Raw genomic sequence first — 17,103 nt, forward strand, 5'->3', positions numbered from 1 at the left:
CAAAAACCTACACTCATCTGATTATAAATCAATGAAATCTTTTTTAAAATGCTTTCTGATATAAACTTCACGTCTTGAGACTCGTTTCCTCAACTTAAACAGGAGTTTGTATATTGTATGCAAAAATGTTTTTTGAATATACATATGTATATAATGGGTCTACGTGATTTGACAGAATGTTAAATTACAGAAAACGCAAATATCAGAATGCAAAGATCGAAAATCGAAAGATCTTAAGTCGAAAGATCAAAAAAAAATGGTGCATGGTAAACGGTACATACTCACGTACATACTCACTTAATTTGCGCGAGCAGGATACAACAGGAACAAGAGGAACATGCTTTTCCTCCCGTATTCTGCGCGCGCACATTAACACGGGTCCTGTTGTATCCTGCTCGCGTTAATTAAGTGAGTATGTACCGTTTACCATGCACCATTTTTTTTATCTTTCGACTTAAGATCTTTCGATTTTCGATCTTTGCATTCTGATATTTGCGTTTTTTGTAATTTAACATTCTGTCAAATCACGGAGACCGGTATATAATATATCTTTAATATACCAGATATATTGTGATCATTCTTAAATTTTTAAGCTATTAACATATAAAAAATATACGTTTAAAAATTAATTTAATAGTTTATGTTTGTCTCGCAAAATAAGTATTTCACTATGTAAAAACATTTTCGTATATGTGTTTTTTATATATCTAAACTCGACGACGAAATACACCGAAAAAGTTGCGCTAACGAGTTTTTAGATATTGCAAGTTGGCGGAACCTATATTTTCCTCATGCGAAAACCGATTAAGCTGAAGCTCAGCACCTCTGAATAAACCGGACTTGATTATGAATCTAGTGGTATATTAGTATGTGAGTAAATATATACATAGTTATGATATTATATATAATAAAAACCCCGGACAGTCAATCCAAACGCTTTCAATTTTTCGAATACGAACCGTTCCCACTTGGAGTGAGACATTCATAAAATAATTAATCCTCGATTGTTCACGATTGTCTCGCTCTATTTGATTACAGCTAATAAGAATTCAATATGTGAGCGGTTGATACGATCATTGACTTGTTTGCAAAATTTGCGGGGCTTCGTCCTTATCCATTGTCTTTCCTAGTTTAATTAATAGTGGACACGAGTGGACATTGGTGTTGGTTTCTATTGTCAAAACAAATGCGGCTGGTTTCTATTGTCAAGACGTGAAACCATAGATGGAACATGTGCATAGCTCTTTTCACGGTAACACGGTTCTACATATTGGAAACGAGCTCTCAGCATTGTGGTGGATTAAAACCACTATATTGCATATGGCCAATGTACAAGATTGGATTGCTTTCAATTGAGATGGAAACGTATCAATGGCGTAATGTGAAATTCTCCTCGTTTCTGTCGCACATATTTTATTTTTACATAGATATATACCAGGAAGGCATGACAGGAACACCCCAATGCGAGACAATTAATTACAAACAATGCAGCATTTTATTATTACATAAATCACTGTATTTCCAGAAGTTGAAGAGCACGAAATAACAATTAATTACAGAATTAATCCATTGAGACATCTATTCATTTAGATTTCGTACATAATTTTTACAAATTATACACACAATAAATACAGAAGATTTGTGACGACAGGAAAGATGATTTTTTGCCGATTTTGAGGAACCGTTTCAACAATGATCAAATACAATTGACAAACTCTGATACGAAACGATCGATTTGGAGTCACAAATACCCCCAAATCTAACCAGCAGTACGGCGGATCGAAACCACTGATCACTTGGTGCTAAACATATACGCTACCATTAAGCCATACTGCTGGCTATGTATGTAGTTAAGATCGGCTTTTCTTGCCAACGTATACAATTGTTAGTAACAAATCGTTTCTGAAGTAAGAAGAGGTTAGTGATGAAAATAATAGTATTTTCGAAATATATAACAATTAAACGAATTGAAAAAATCACTGAATTTTTAAATGTTATTGAATTATAGGTAAATAGGCAATTCAACGATTTTATTTCAAATTATTAAATTTAAATTTATCAGTGGATTTGCTTCAATAAAATTAGACGCAGACTTCAACTTCGCTTGAAATTCTCCGACTCCAACCGTGATTTTAATGATTAAAAATTTAAATATAATAATTGTTATAACTCAACAAATGTATTTGTGTAATGCAGTTATCTAAGTTGAGACACTTTTATTTGAATTTTTTTATATACGAGAGTAAACTTTTTTGACATTGTGAATTACACAAGTAAATAGTCAATTCAATTTTATCACCTAGTCGAACGATCTTATATACATACATATGTAGTTCCAGTCATTTCATATCTGTCTCTTATTCTTATTACAGGTTATAAATTTAATCTTTATTTAAATTTACTCTTAAGTAGCACTATAAATTTCCAGACAAAGTCAAGATTCTATTCCACGGGTGCATACATATGTAAGTGTGTATAACCAAGAAAATACAGCACTCTGGTTTTGTTTTTTTAACCTTTTACGATGTCGGCTTTCTCACGGAACACTTGTTGACTGACATCTTGGAGAGATCAATTTAGAATACACTTGTACATATAAGATTGCGTTGACTGACATCTCAGAGAAATCAATTTGGAATACCTACACTTGTGAAATTTGTGTTGACAACAGTTCTGTATACCCATACAGATCGATAATTGTATCTACTTTGTGTGAGTTAAAAGTTTTGAATATCTAAACTCGTCTAATTTAATTTACTTGCATACATTCGGTAGGTAAATTTCAGTATGTCTTTCGAGTAATTACATTTAGTTACGTGACATCGGGTTAATGTGGAGCTATTCACTGCTTAATTGAACTCTCCCACTCGATGTTAAACATGATTCACTTGTCGAATAGCAGCTCAGTTATTCAAATGTTTGTACCTTTCATAATCCATCAATTAATGAATGAAAACGATGATACACATATGTTGATAAGTTGTATTTCATGTGTGTATTTTCACTCTCACTCTAAGCCGCAGCACAAACCAGTGTTAACATGTATTTATATATTTAATGTTGTGCTATCAAAATTTCAAGGATTTGAATGTATCAAGTGGATGCTGAAACATATAATACTTGTTGCTATACTTATTTTATTTTCAACTATTGTAAATTTGCCGTGACACGACGAACGTTTGAAATCAAAAGGAAAATTTTGAATAAACCGGATTTATTTCATATTCAGCACTTAAAAACAAGTAATTATTCAAATCGAATTATATTACGTATACTTCTTGTACGTGTGTGTATCAAAACCATTTCGTTTTCATTAACCTTGACACTCAAATTTATTATAATAATCGACAGCGCTCATTTATTTGATATCGTTCGAAGTAATATTTAATTTTCATGAGCTTAAAAGTGTGTTCAACTGAAATTGTATTTACCAATTTCATTATTGAGAATATTTCGTTATATATATAAGAAAATATAAGAAAATACTAACAACCAATAATTTGTTTTTATCTTCAACTTATATATTTTAAAATATTTCGGAATTATTTCGGATGCGATTTGAAAAAGTCAAACTAAAAGCGTTTCAAAGGCAATTGTGACATCATCGCCGTTCAGAAATTAATTAACTTTCGAAAAACACTTTAAAATTGTTCCGAACTAAATTTCACTTGCAAATATTAATGAATTTCTAACAAAAATCATTTCGGTAATCCTAAAATGAAAATTTATCGCAACTTAATGTATAGAATTTATTATTTTCAGTTAAAATTTGACACGAAAATATAAATTTAGTATTTGCATTTTCTTCATTATATTATATTAAATATAAACTTATAAATAGTGTAAAAGTATATAAATGTTGTATGTCAAAAAAGGCATATCTACTCTTCAATTATTAAGGATCATGCCAAAGGGTTTGAATCTGCTAACTCTGTTACTTTTAAGACTTCTCCACAATTAAATTTATTCCTGACACACATCTCATTAATACATATGTACATACGTATTATAGTACGTATATTTTCACCTCAGCAACAACAACATCCAAAATGACCTCAAAGAGACCACAAAGCTACTTCTTTTCAACATATAAGTGGACAGTCGTAACTTGTATACATAAGTAGTCAGACAAATTGACTGAATCGAAACAGTGAGGTAATGTGATGACTGATGAGGGAATAGATTGAAGTACATACATAGGTGTGAAGTTTGAAGAGTGTATGGCATATCTACATAAAAGGCGAGTGTTTATTCGAATAAGTAGCAGTAGACAAAACAAAGGCTAAGTGGACTTGGAAATAGGGCTACTGAACTTAATAAAATGTATGAAAGATAAAAGTCGAACTGCATAAACAGTGGTGTAGTCGGCGCATGTCGCCGCCCTGGCACTTTAATTGACATAAAAATTGTTTTTCGAGTACAATTAAAAAATATTTTGACTAAAATTTCATATAAAATGTTGCATTCCAAATATTGTGAGTAGACTGTCGTTCTAACGCTCGATGACCACAATCGAATAGTAATCTGAGCACATTCAAAACTTAAAAGACGTTTAATGAAAATGATTGGCTTTTTTATCTATTATAAAATCACCCAAACTTCGAAAGAAAACATTCTTTAAACTATCGACCATACATACGCACTTGAGTATAGATACAATGAGGGAACTCGGCTTAAATGAATAGTCATTTCTAAATTCACATGTTAAAGTTTGATAGTTTTTTAACGGGTCTACGTGTCGAGCCAGAATGTTAAATTACAGAAAACACAAATATCGGAAGGCAAAGATCGAAAATCGAAAGATCTTAAGTCGAAAGATTTAAAAAAAAGGGTGCATGGTAAACGGTACGTACTCCCTTAATTTGCGCGAGCAGGGTACAACAGGAACTAGAGGAACAGGCTTTTCCTCCCGTATTCTGCGCGCGCACATTAATACGGGAGGAAAAGCCTGTTCCTCTTGTTCCTGTTGTATCCTGCTCGCGCAAATTAAGTGAGTATGTACCGTTTACCATGCGCCCTTTTTTTATCTTTCGACTTTTGATCTTTGCCTTCCGATATTTGCGTTTCTATAATTTAACATTCTGGCTCGTCACGGAGACCGTTTTTTAACATATGTATATATATGTACATGGTTTTAGCATTGCTAAAAGCAAATGTTGTTGTTGACACACAAACACGGGCTTTGCAAAATCAAAGATGTTGAAGTGGATGCATTATGGAAGTTTTTATAAAATATAAAAAAAATACATTTATAATTTCAACATGTAAGAATATTTGTTAATTATTATTTGATTTTTTTTTTTATAAATATTTGAACTACCAATATTAGGATACAATTTTTTTTCAGTAAAGAAAAAAGCGGGGGGGGGGGGTCGTAAAAATTAAACACCGACCTGATTCTTTTTTATTTAGCACTACACCACTGTGCATAAATAGACACGAGTGGAAGGGAATCAGTATAGAGTTTCATTGAATAACTTCATCACTCAAGTGCCAGCTCAATGATCTCCCGGCACATATGTATGTACATAAACCCTTGCTCTGTGGTGTGATGAAAAAAGGAGGGTTACATCTTAAGGTCGACCATCCGTATAAATTTCCATTGACCGGGTCAACTTAAGCCAATAAAAGTGACGGTGGCGAGTGGTGAATCATCTTTAATTAGTGTCACAGCGACCCACAGTGACTAATAGTTTTGAAATGATCACCTCCACATACGTATATGGGTGGGTGGGCGTGTGGGTGGTGCAGGTGGGTTAATGTGCGTGCGTTCATGCAGGCTCGAATGCATTGGGTGCATTATCGTCATTCAAACCGCAATCACGTGGTCTCATTAAATGCCTGACCATTGTTTGTAATATAGCCTTGGGGTACCGCACATTCCACTGCAACTGTTTTCACAATCCGATTGACACTTGTCAACTTGCGAGTTACAAGCGAAAGGCCTGCTTCGGTTATCGGAAAGCAAATGCACATTTGCCAGTATAATCTGGATTCAAATCAGCACTAGCATAGGGTTGCCATAATTGTCGGACCATAGACCGGGACACCCCCCTTCCCTCCAATAAAAATAATTTATTATATTTTTTGATAGTTTAATTAAAAGAAATTGAATCATGTTTAATTATAATATTAACAGATTGTAATTGAATCATGTTTAATTTGATTTTATTTTACTCATTCTCTCTTGTCTTCACTCTTCCCCAACTTCTTGAACTCGATCTTCAATGCTCTTCGTTGCCCAATCATATTTTTCTGACTTTTTTACTTTTTGAAGGAGTTCCTTTTTCTCTTTTACATCATTATAAAATTCGATGCATGACATTTTATAATTGAAAACGCACTGAATTATGCTTTCTACTGTGTCAATTGAAAGCTTGTTTCGTTCATCTGTCCACTGAGTATGAATTAATGAAAATACACGCTCAACGTGTGCATTATGTGCTGGGACAGCGTACAGGTATTGGCACAATTTCAGTATGTTAGTTTTTCTTTCTGTTTCTTTAGTATTTTTAAAAAAGCATAACCATTTATCATGTACATCTTTGGTATCCCATTCTTCATGTGTTTCGTTTTCAATAAATGATTTCATGTACAGTAATTACTTCCTCGTGAATTGAATCCGTGAAAAATATATTGATGTTACTTAAATATGCAATAGTTTCTTCAACTCGTTCCCATTTGAGTACATCATTGAGAAGCATCCATGAAAAAACATCATATTTCGCGATTGGAACAGACCGCTGTTCCAAATATTTAATTTCAACTTTGAAGAAATTATCTACTTCTTCATCAAACACTTTTAATTGTGTTATCGTAACTTCTTTGCATTCTTTCAGTTTGTTGTAGGTTTGTTTTGCTTGTATTTACTAGTTAATCTTTCCATTAATTGTTTTTTTTGTTGTATTTTCTAAAATATGTTTTACTTCTATTGTAGTTATAGCCTTTTCAGGCTTTTTAATTTGGTTTTCAAATAAAAACATTTGACTGTGTACAAACATGGTGTTAAGTTCTGACAAATGATTTTTAAAGAAATCAATTATCGCTTTTGGAGCATTTTCTTCATTTGAGAAAAAGTCTTTTAACGCCTCCCACATACTTATTCTTGTAATTGATGGAAGGAGTGATAACCATCTGCTTCTAGTGCAAACCCACTTTATTATATATTATCGGAAAGTATTATTTTTAAATAATATCTGGGAGAAATATCCTTCTGAAGGGGACACTGGGACGCAAGCCTCAAAACGGGGACATGTCCCCGTAAACTGGGACGTATGGCAACCCTACACTAGCATCATTTACCAAAATAATATCATTCGCATTCGACTCTGTTCTAGGCAACGCTTACTCAGGTGATCAAGTCTATACATAAAATATCACTGGGTACCATTTGGGCAACTTTCGTCCATACTTTAAACTATTCATGCATCACCATTGCAATCTCTTCACTCGCCCTAGTATGTGAGCTAGTTTTTTTTATTTTATTTATTTAGCCAGCAGCATATGTAGCTCGTTCGTTGAGCTTCTGCCTAACACTGAGAGGCGCCAGGTTCGATCCCATGAGCTGACGTCGATTGAAAATAATTTATCTGTAGTGTTGCTGGTCGATCGTTTCCTATCAGAGTTTGCCAATTTTCTTTGATTTCATTGTTGAAACGGTTCCCGGTAAAATTGGCTAAATATCCTTCCTACCTACTATGTCACCACTATTTGAGATTGATTAATGTACAATAAAATTTATGTACAACTCATAGATGTCTCGTTAATTTGCAAGTTTTCAGTGTCTCGTAATTCGGTGACTTGTATATTAAAAATGCTGTATTGTTCGTAATTGGCCAAGAAGACGCATTTGGGTTACTTGTAATATATTTAAAAAATAATTAAATTACATTTTATACCAGGAAGACCTTATAGGTAAACCCCAATGCGCCTTCCTGGCCAATTACAAACAATGCAACATTTTTAGTATAGAAGTCGCTGAATTACGAGACACTAAATACTCGCAAATTAACGAGACATCTATGAATTGTACATAAATTTTACTGTACATTAATCATACTCAAATAGTGGTGACATAGTAGGTAGGAAGGTTTTTAGCCAATTTTGAGTCGGGAACCGTTTCAACAATGAAATCAGAGAAAATTGGCAAACTCTTATAGGAGACGATGGACCTGGAGTCACAAATATCCAGGTCTGACCAGTAACACTACAGAAAAATTCTTTTCAATCGAGGTCAGCTCATGGGATCGAACCCGGTGCCTCTCGACGCTAAGCAGAAGCTTAACGAGCGAGCTATGCTGCTGGTTTTTTTTATTTCTGTGCTTCGTTTCCTGGTTAGTAGAGTTTAATTTATTCTACATACTATGAAAGATAATCTAATTCTAAAACTGTGTTTTGTTTGATTTCCTATTCTCAAAGAAGAATTACAATTTTGGCTGTGACAATTTTGTAGGATATTCTGCAATACTATAAAAATTTCCACATTCAGATAGGAGATGGTTTGTTGAAATAGGATTGTTTAAAAAAAAAATTTTCCAACTCGTGTAAAGTAAGAGATTTTTTTTATCAAAGAAGAATCATCAATTATCATCTCAATCAAAAACAAATATAAATTAGAAAGTACATATAATATATAAATGTAATGATATTATTTCGTTATTCAACAATGTTGCAGTGAACACACATTAGGAAGTATCAACAGTCTTAGATTTTTAGTTGCAAGACAACAGGGTTTTTGAAATTGTATTAGCATTTTTATTCAAAACTGGAAACTGTCAATTTGTACCTTTTTAAAAATGTTTATGTACTTTATAAAAGTTATACTGACCTAACTGCTGTTGATTTTGTAGTGATTATATATGTATGTACATACATAGTATGCCATAGGCGAGAACCGGTTTATCCACAATAATTCCTCAAGTTGGAGAAAAAAGTATTATCTAGAAATAGTACGTTTCTAATAGTGAACTTTCATATCACACATACATATGACGAGTTAGTTCTAAACGTGCAGTATATGAATGTAAATTTACATATTTATCAAATTACTACGATTACTAACCAAATTAAATTAAAATTTTAAAATAGAAAATGATCAGTAGATTAGTAGCTATTAAAATAGATATAAGATGTATTGTGAACATAATTTCGTAGTAATAAAAAGCATTTAAAAATCAAAAATCAAATCAAATTGGAATTATGTCGGATGCGATTTGAAAAAGTCAAACTAAAAGCGTTTCAAAGGCAATTGTGACATCATCGCCGTTCAGAAATTAATTAACTTTCGAAAAACACTTTAAAATTGTTCCGAACTAAATTTCACTTGCAAATATTAATGAATTTCTAACAAAAATCATTTCGGTAATCCTAAAATGAAAATTTATCGCAACTTAATGTATAGTATTTATTATTTTCAGTTAAAATTTGACACGAAAATATAAATTTAGTATTTGCATTTTCTTCATTATATTATATTAAATATAAACTTATAAATAGTGTAAAAGTATATAAATGTTGTATGTCAAAAAAGGCATATCTACTCTTCAAATTGAGTGCTAAAAGTTCACATTTGTACATGTTTATAATATATTAAAGACTAAATAATAATATATAAACACCGGACGCGATGTATGTTTGTGGGTATGTGCGGTGCATCGACAAGTATCGAGATTTCAAAAAAACAAATTTTAAAATACAATGAGTACATACATATATGTTGTGCCTAGAGATATTGAATAGAATAAACACACGCGAACGAGGCGCACAACCAATCAGCGTGAAGTGGTCCACGTGGACTAAAACGTTTGACCAATTAGAGCAACGACGATACATTCGGACCAATGGGTGCATTTTATGCGTCCGCTAATTTTATGCACATACTAACATACCGCTAATATATGCGTGTTATATCGTGGTGAAGAGACGCGGGGAAGTGGGGGCCTGAGCGTCTGACATGTGCTCCTGATATTGAGCGCCGACGGGTGACGTCAGCATCACATGCACTGCGTGGGAGCGTACACACATCCACAAAGGCACACACACACATTTATTCATCATTTCAAACGGGTAAACGGGTTGGATCGGTGAGCGTGTAATACGCGCACTGAACTTTTTCTATTAAACGTTTGCGTGCCCACTTATAAATTACCTTACATTATATTTATATATAACGCATAACTTTATTTTAATTCGTGTATCAATCAATACCTTTCCGAAACCACCCGTTCAAATCAACGGGCACAACACTACTATATTTTCTACGCAATTTGTTGGACAATTTATCGAGTATTGATTCGTAACAACACACTATATAGTTGGTAATAAGCAGCAGGTCTTTCAAGGACTGAAAATATTATTAAATGACCGTTTGCCTTTTGGTCAGGACCTTTTGTCAGTTCGTCGACCAATAATGTTTATATAATATTAGCTAATTGCAGTCTACTTTTATTTACATATTACTTACGTATTATCCAAAGCGAAAGTAATCAGAATTACCCACGTTCAAATCCATATACATATGTATATCAAGCAAACTTACACAATCTAACAGTAGTATCTCATCATTCGTATAACAGTGTATCGTTACTGTAATGTAATGCCTACCATATAAAACTTTATAAATTTGCTTTTACGTTGTTTACAAAAATATTCATGGGGTGAGAATGTAAAAAAATTAATCATACATATTGATTCCATTAGCCAAAATTACATTCATATAAGGTTACACTGTGTTTCGCGCCCATGATTATTTTATAAAATACACATATTCAACATATGTATGTATGTTTTTCCATTACCGATGTAAAGAAAACTTGTATGATATCATATATACAGGTATACAAAAAAAATTGTCGTATGTATTCAAGTGAAAAAAGTTAGGGTCAAATCATGGCAATTCACTATACTGTCCGGGAAGAAGTTTTACTTTTGAAGGACTTTTTTTGAGATGGGTGTTTTTGACTATTTTTGTATTAAAAAATAATGACAAGCATCAACACGCAAACGCACATAGGTAAGGCCAACAGGCGACTGCATGACTCAATAGCCACGCGCCAAAAGCGACGAAAACAATAGCTTACGAAAATATAGTTGTCTCTTTCTCTCGCATTGATTCATCGATCAACAAGAATATGCAAGCGAAAACTCAAAAACATGACTCATCGCCTTTAAATCATACTTTGGAACGTAGAAATGTATTAATGTATTTTTTTACGATGTACCCCTTTTCTAAATCATAGAAAATCTATTAAAATAAATTTCTTGTAGTTCATTCTAATAATGCAAGAGATATAGGGTGTATAGCTTTGAAAACCACATAGTTATTACGAAAAACGTAAAAATTGGGGCACATTTTGGGACACAAAAAAAATCAGGATGACTAATATGTACATACATACATAGTTAGACCTAAAGGTATTTTGCTTTTGAGTCATTTATATATAGCAGGCGATGTTTGCTCTTTAATATGCGCCATTATTTATGTGATATGTTATACTAAAAAGCATCAAAACAATGTGTAATTCGAAATATAAACTAAAACTAGCACTAAATGAGTAAATGTTCGAAAAGTCTATACGTTTCGTTGCACTTTATGGCACGATTACGCGTTTTATTATCAGTACCGGAAAATCTATTAAACGTGGTGGATTTTACTCGAATCCCACAACACCACAACTTTATCTTATGACGCAATAATATTGTTCATTTTGTTGAAATTATTCGTCAAAGGTTGAAAGCTTGCATATGACATTTACTACAATTATGTAGACCAATTTTAACAATTTTTCGAAGACGATATATAAATAAATGTTCATGAAAAATATCGAATACATAATTCTAGACTTCTAATATGTGAAAAGGGCAAGCAATTATCTCAATCTGAATCTGAATTATCTGAACCGCAGCCATGACAGGTGACTTGACTTAGTCGTATTTCTCATATCCGATGATGGCTATTCAATTTGAATCACGTGTGCATCATTACTAGAATCACGTCTGATAATTGTTTATTTTATTCTTTTGTTAAATGTTACATGGTCGTTAACAAGAGATATTATTTATTATTACCGTTTCTAATTTATAAGAAGAAACTACAGATTTGTCTATTATAGTCGACTCGATGTGGCGTGAGACTAGAACTGAGCATGCTGTCGCATTCGTGCAATGTGTTGTAACGTTCTAAGGACGTAAAATAATTTCTTTATTTTTTTTAAATTATTTCTTAATTAACTATATAATATTATTACAATATAATTAAATGCAACGCCTTTAATAATATTACTGTAAATTTCGCTGCCCATAACATGACGTTGACAATAACTTTTATCTTTGTCTAAAAAATATAAATTTCCTTTAATATAAAATATAATATATACGTATTACATAAATAAATTAATAATTGAACAACCTACGTATTTTATAGTAAAATTTTATTAATGTAAATATTTCAAAATACGAAACACGAACTCAAAACTAACAAAAATTAAAAGTCAAATTCTACCGACCGCTATACTCACGCACAATGTTGTATTTTTTGAACCAAAAAGCAATGCGAAACTGAAACGAAATGTAATTGGCCATCGCGAGTCGAGGGGGGGGGCGAATGCGATAGCATTTACATTTGGTTGTGGCTATTTGCAGGTACTATATCTGCAAATTATTGGCTATTTGCAGGTACTATATCTACGACAGGCGCAAAGCCTTCTGCGCATGCGCGTGAACTTATAATCTGATTATAATTTCTTACATTTAATGTATGCTAGACTTGTTTAATCAATCGTTCATTATACATGAGGCAAATAAATTTCGCACGTTATTATAATAGATTTATATCATTTAGCTAGTTCGCGGCTTGTACTCGTATGTAGGTATTATACGTCGTATATGATAATAATTTTCTAACAATTAATAATATTAACTAATTAGGATTATATTTTTTACTCTTTTTTACTCTAAATTTTAAGAGGTTTTAAACGAAATTTTAACAGTAAACACGCTGACAGTGACAGTTCACGCGCATACGCAGAAGGCTTTGCGCCTGTCGCAGATATAGTACCTGCAAATAGCCAATAATTTGCAGATATAGTACCTGCAACAACCTTTACATATTACGTAAGTTTCATGCTAGATCGTTTCTAGACTATATAGTCTAGAAACTATATAGTCTAGTATAAAGAGTATAGTAAAGAGCTTCGGGGAGGGGAGAAAAACTCATGGGCTTGATTAAAGTTGGGAACCACTGCTCTAAATGTTTTGAATCGGATCGTGTGATCGTGTATACTGTATGTACATATATAGTTTTAAACACCAATACGATAGCATTCGAATATTTATTGCGTTTTATGTCCGGTTTTTATTTTACTCCCTTTGTGTTTGAGTAATCACAATTAACAATGAACATGGCTTATTTGAATAGTATTTATTATGTACATGTGTACATAGTTAATCAATCGAGTCCACTGCAGTCCCTCTGACAATATTCACAAACTCCCGTTGAATTCGTGCAAATTTGCCAATTTGATCGCAAATATTGCCAAACTGCAATAACATAATATCTACTGCAGTTTAGTCACTATTCGTCCTGCTAATTTTCGTGTCGCTGATCAATCTATGTATGTAGATAAGCACTTGGGACAATCTGGTTTCCGGCGAAATATTCACTCGACGTGGGAGCAAATTTCGACCTGGGTGCGCAAATTCGCAGATGCTATATGTATATAAACTTACCACTGATTGGAATTTGCCGTATCGTCGGAGCTGTTTATTCAATTTTGTTCTTATTCTATTCCTTGGACGATATACATACATATTTTTTTGATTTTTAAATGCTTTTTATTATTACTAAATTATGTTCACAATACGTCTTATATCTATTTTAATAGCTACTGATCTACTGATCATTTTCTATTTTACAATTTTAATTTTATTTTGTTAGTAATCATAGTATTATATTATTATAATGTTAATATGTACAGCGTAAAAGGAAAAAAAGAGCTCAAAAACCTATTTACAATTCTTATAAATGCTCATAATACATCTAATATACATAATATTAATTAAGGACTCTCTAAAGTCGATAACCTAAAGCAGATTTTGTTTAGGTAATCAGTGTGTTATACCTGAAGGGTATAGACATTTTGTTGTAATCACCGAGACTCTTCACAAGTGTGTTAGTATGGTTATTGGTGATTCTGTCATAGAATCTACTTGTCAGTTTGTTAGTAATGTCTGTAACAAACGGGATATTATTTATGGCATGCAGTTTTTTCAAGTTAGTATATATCTATACATATGTACATATGAAATTGTTGAAAATCAAATTCAAAGTGGCGCGATTTATTCTTAAACGATACTATAAATATTAGTCCAAAGTCAAAAGTCGACAATCAAATAATGTAATTTTCCAAATGAACCGAAACTCATCTATAACTAATCATGTTCTAAAGTGTATTAATAGCAATTGTATAATTCCTGATCGATACGCTAATACAATGGTCTAATTTCGTTTGATAGCAAGTGTCTAATGGTCCAAAGGGTCGTTTTGGTATAGATCACTGTTAAGCAAGGATAAATACTACCATACAATTTCAACGACATAGGTCGAAAGTGTCGTTTGGAAAGTTTGCCATGAACGTCACATTTTTTTCTATATGTTTAAAATTATCTAAAAAAAGCACGTGCCACATTCACATGTGTGTTTTAGCCAGTGGTGTCACCCTATGGTTTACATGGGTTTCCGGAATCCCGTTGTTAAAAATCAAAAGTTTCCGGAAACCTGTTGTTAGAATTCTAAACATTCATATATTTTTTGTCAAAAATTATACAAATCTTGAAAATTGTTTTCAACGGTTACAACTTCGAAATGGTCGCAGTCGATTACATACATACGTAGCAGATTAAGAGAAAATACTTTTTTCCGTTATGCACAAGCGAAATTAAAACGGTTAAATGTGTAGCAGCATAGATATAGAATAACTTATTATTTTTATTCTATATCTATGGTCTGCAGTCTGCACTCGGAATCATCCTTCCTAATAAGTCATAAACTTTATTGTGTCGTTCTGTAAATACCCAAAGAAAGCCAAAGGCTCCAATTTCTTTTTCGTATATACGTATACATACATACATATATAAGGATATATATATTGAAAAAAAAATTGGAAACCTGTTGATCCAAAAATTGGGGTGACACCACTGGTTTTAGGAGGGGGGCTAGGTCGGGCGGCTCCCGAGGGCGCCGAACAATGCGCCAAAGACGCTTTAAAATTTTAAATTAGAGCGCTATTCAAAATTTTAAATTAGAGCGCCAAAGGCGAAAGTTCTTTCTAAGGGTGTTTAGAAAGGGTGACCGTAAAAAAGTCGAAAATGTTCGTTTACCATGCATACGATATAAAAAGGGTTTGGTGCATCCGCTCTAAAATCGCCAGATTAACAGAACGGCAGCTTTGAACGTAATTCTCGTTTTCTCGAATCATAGATTGCACATCAGATGACGAGTAACCTTTCGATGTGCACAGATGCAATTATTAAAATTGAGTTGGATCTTTCTGGCGAGTTTAATAAGGCAAGATTCGGAACTTATCGAATCTTGCCTTATTAAGCTCGCCTGAAAGATCCAACTCAATTTTAATAATTACCATTTTAATAATTGCATCTGTGCACATCGAAAGGTTACCCGTCATCTGATGTGCAATCTATCATTCGAGAAGATGAGAATTGCATTTAAAGCAGCCGTCCGTTAATCTGTCGTTCAATTCGTCTGGCGATTTTAGAGCGGATGCACCTCATCCATATAAAAAACGGTGCGGTGAAACTCTCTCTCCCCCCCGCCGTACATCTTCACTTAATTTGCGCGAGCAGGATACATCAGGAACAAGAGGAACAGGTTTTTCCTCCCGTATCCTGCGCGCGCACATTAAACAAGGCTGTATGACAAAAAGAGAGATAATTTCATCGCATGCCACTGATATATATATATATATATATATATATATATATATATATATATATATATATATATATATTATATATATGTACATAGTACCGTTTACCATGCACCCTTTTTTTGATTTTTCGACTTAAGATCTTTCGATTTTCAATCTTTGCCTTCCGATATTTGCTTTTTCGACCTTTTCACTTTCGGTGCCGTGAGGTAGACCCGTTTAGAAAATATTGCCCGAGGGCGCCATCAGGTGTAAGGCCGGCACTGGACTTTTAGCTCAAAGTAGTGTGGGTCACTCTACTGCAATTAGGGTTTCTGTATTCCCGGACTTTTTCAATTCCCGGGACATGGGACGGAGCTCGGGATCGTTCCCGGGATTCTCGGGATCCCGGGACACATGTAAAAAAACCTTTTTTTTTTCAATATAATATATTTTTTATTAATAAAAAAAATATTTATTTATTTACAAAATATGAAAAAAATAAACAATACATAATATATCTATTAACTGGAAAAAATGTAATTATAAAAGTAAAATTATTTCAAGTAGCTTATTATTTAAATTATTTAAAGCTTCTTAAGTACCTGAATAAAAATCTTTCAGTTTCGGTCGAAGTTGGTTTTATTGTTTAAAGGGATGAAAACATTTTTTTTAAATTATCGGTTTTTTCTCCTGTCATTATAAGTATATTTTAATTTCTTTTTTAAAGTCGAGTTTATTTTTATTTACGTTATTTTGTATATTTGTCTTTGATAACTCCTTATTTAATTCTTCATTCATCGTCAAACATATAATTGTTTCATCTTCATCCGGAATCGTCAATACAAGAAGGATATACTCTCTTCATAATAGTTTCACAGCAGGATATACATTCGCTTTTATTACAATATTTAAAGAATGTTTTTTTCTGTATAAAATTAGAATTGTTTAAAATCAGTTTTAGGCTCTTATTTCTTTGATTTTAATTTTCAATTTTCGGAATAATTCATCGGTAAGGTCAAGTCCTTCGGTAATGAGATTTTCCAAAAATAGAATTACAAGAAACGATTTTGGCCAAACGCACAGAACCATTATGCTTATAAAACTTCCACGTTCGGGGAATGCGCTGTTCTTATTGCTAAACAACAAACCTTTGAGAATATTTCACGATTCTTTTTTGTGT

General features: G+C 32.8%; 1 protein-coding gene across 1 annotated transcript in view; it reads left to right on the plus strand.

The window, feature by feature from the left end:
* The window catches only part of LOC143923001 (Krueppel-like factor 6), a 257,795-nt gene that overhangs the window by 236,616 nt on the left and 4,076 nt on the right, over positions 1-17,103 (plus strand). The window lies entirely within an intron of this gene.

The sequence above is a fragment of the Arctopsyche grandis genome, chromosome 2 (genome assembly GCF_051622035.1).
Source record: "Arctopsyche grandis isolate Sample6627 chromosome 2, ASM5162203v2, whole genome shotgun sequence".
NCBI lineage: Eukaryota > Metazoa > Arthropoda > Insecta > Trichoptera > Hydropsychidae > Arctopsyche > Arctopsyche grandis.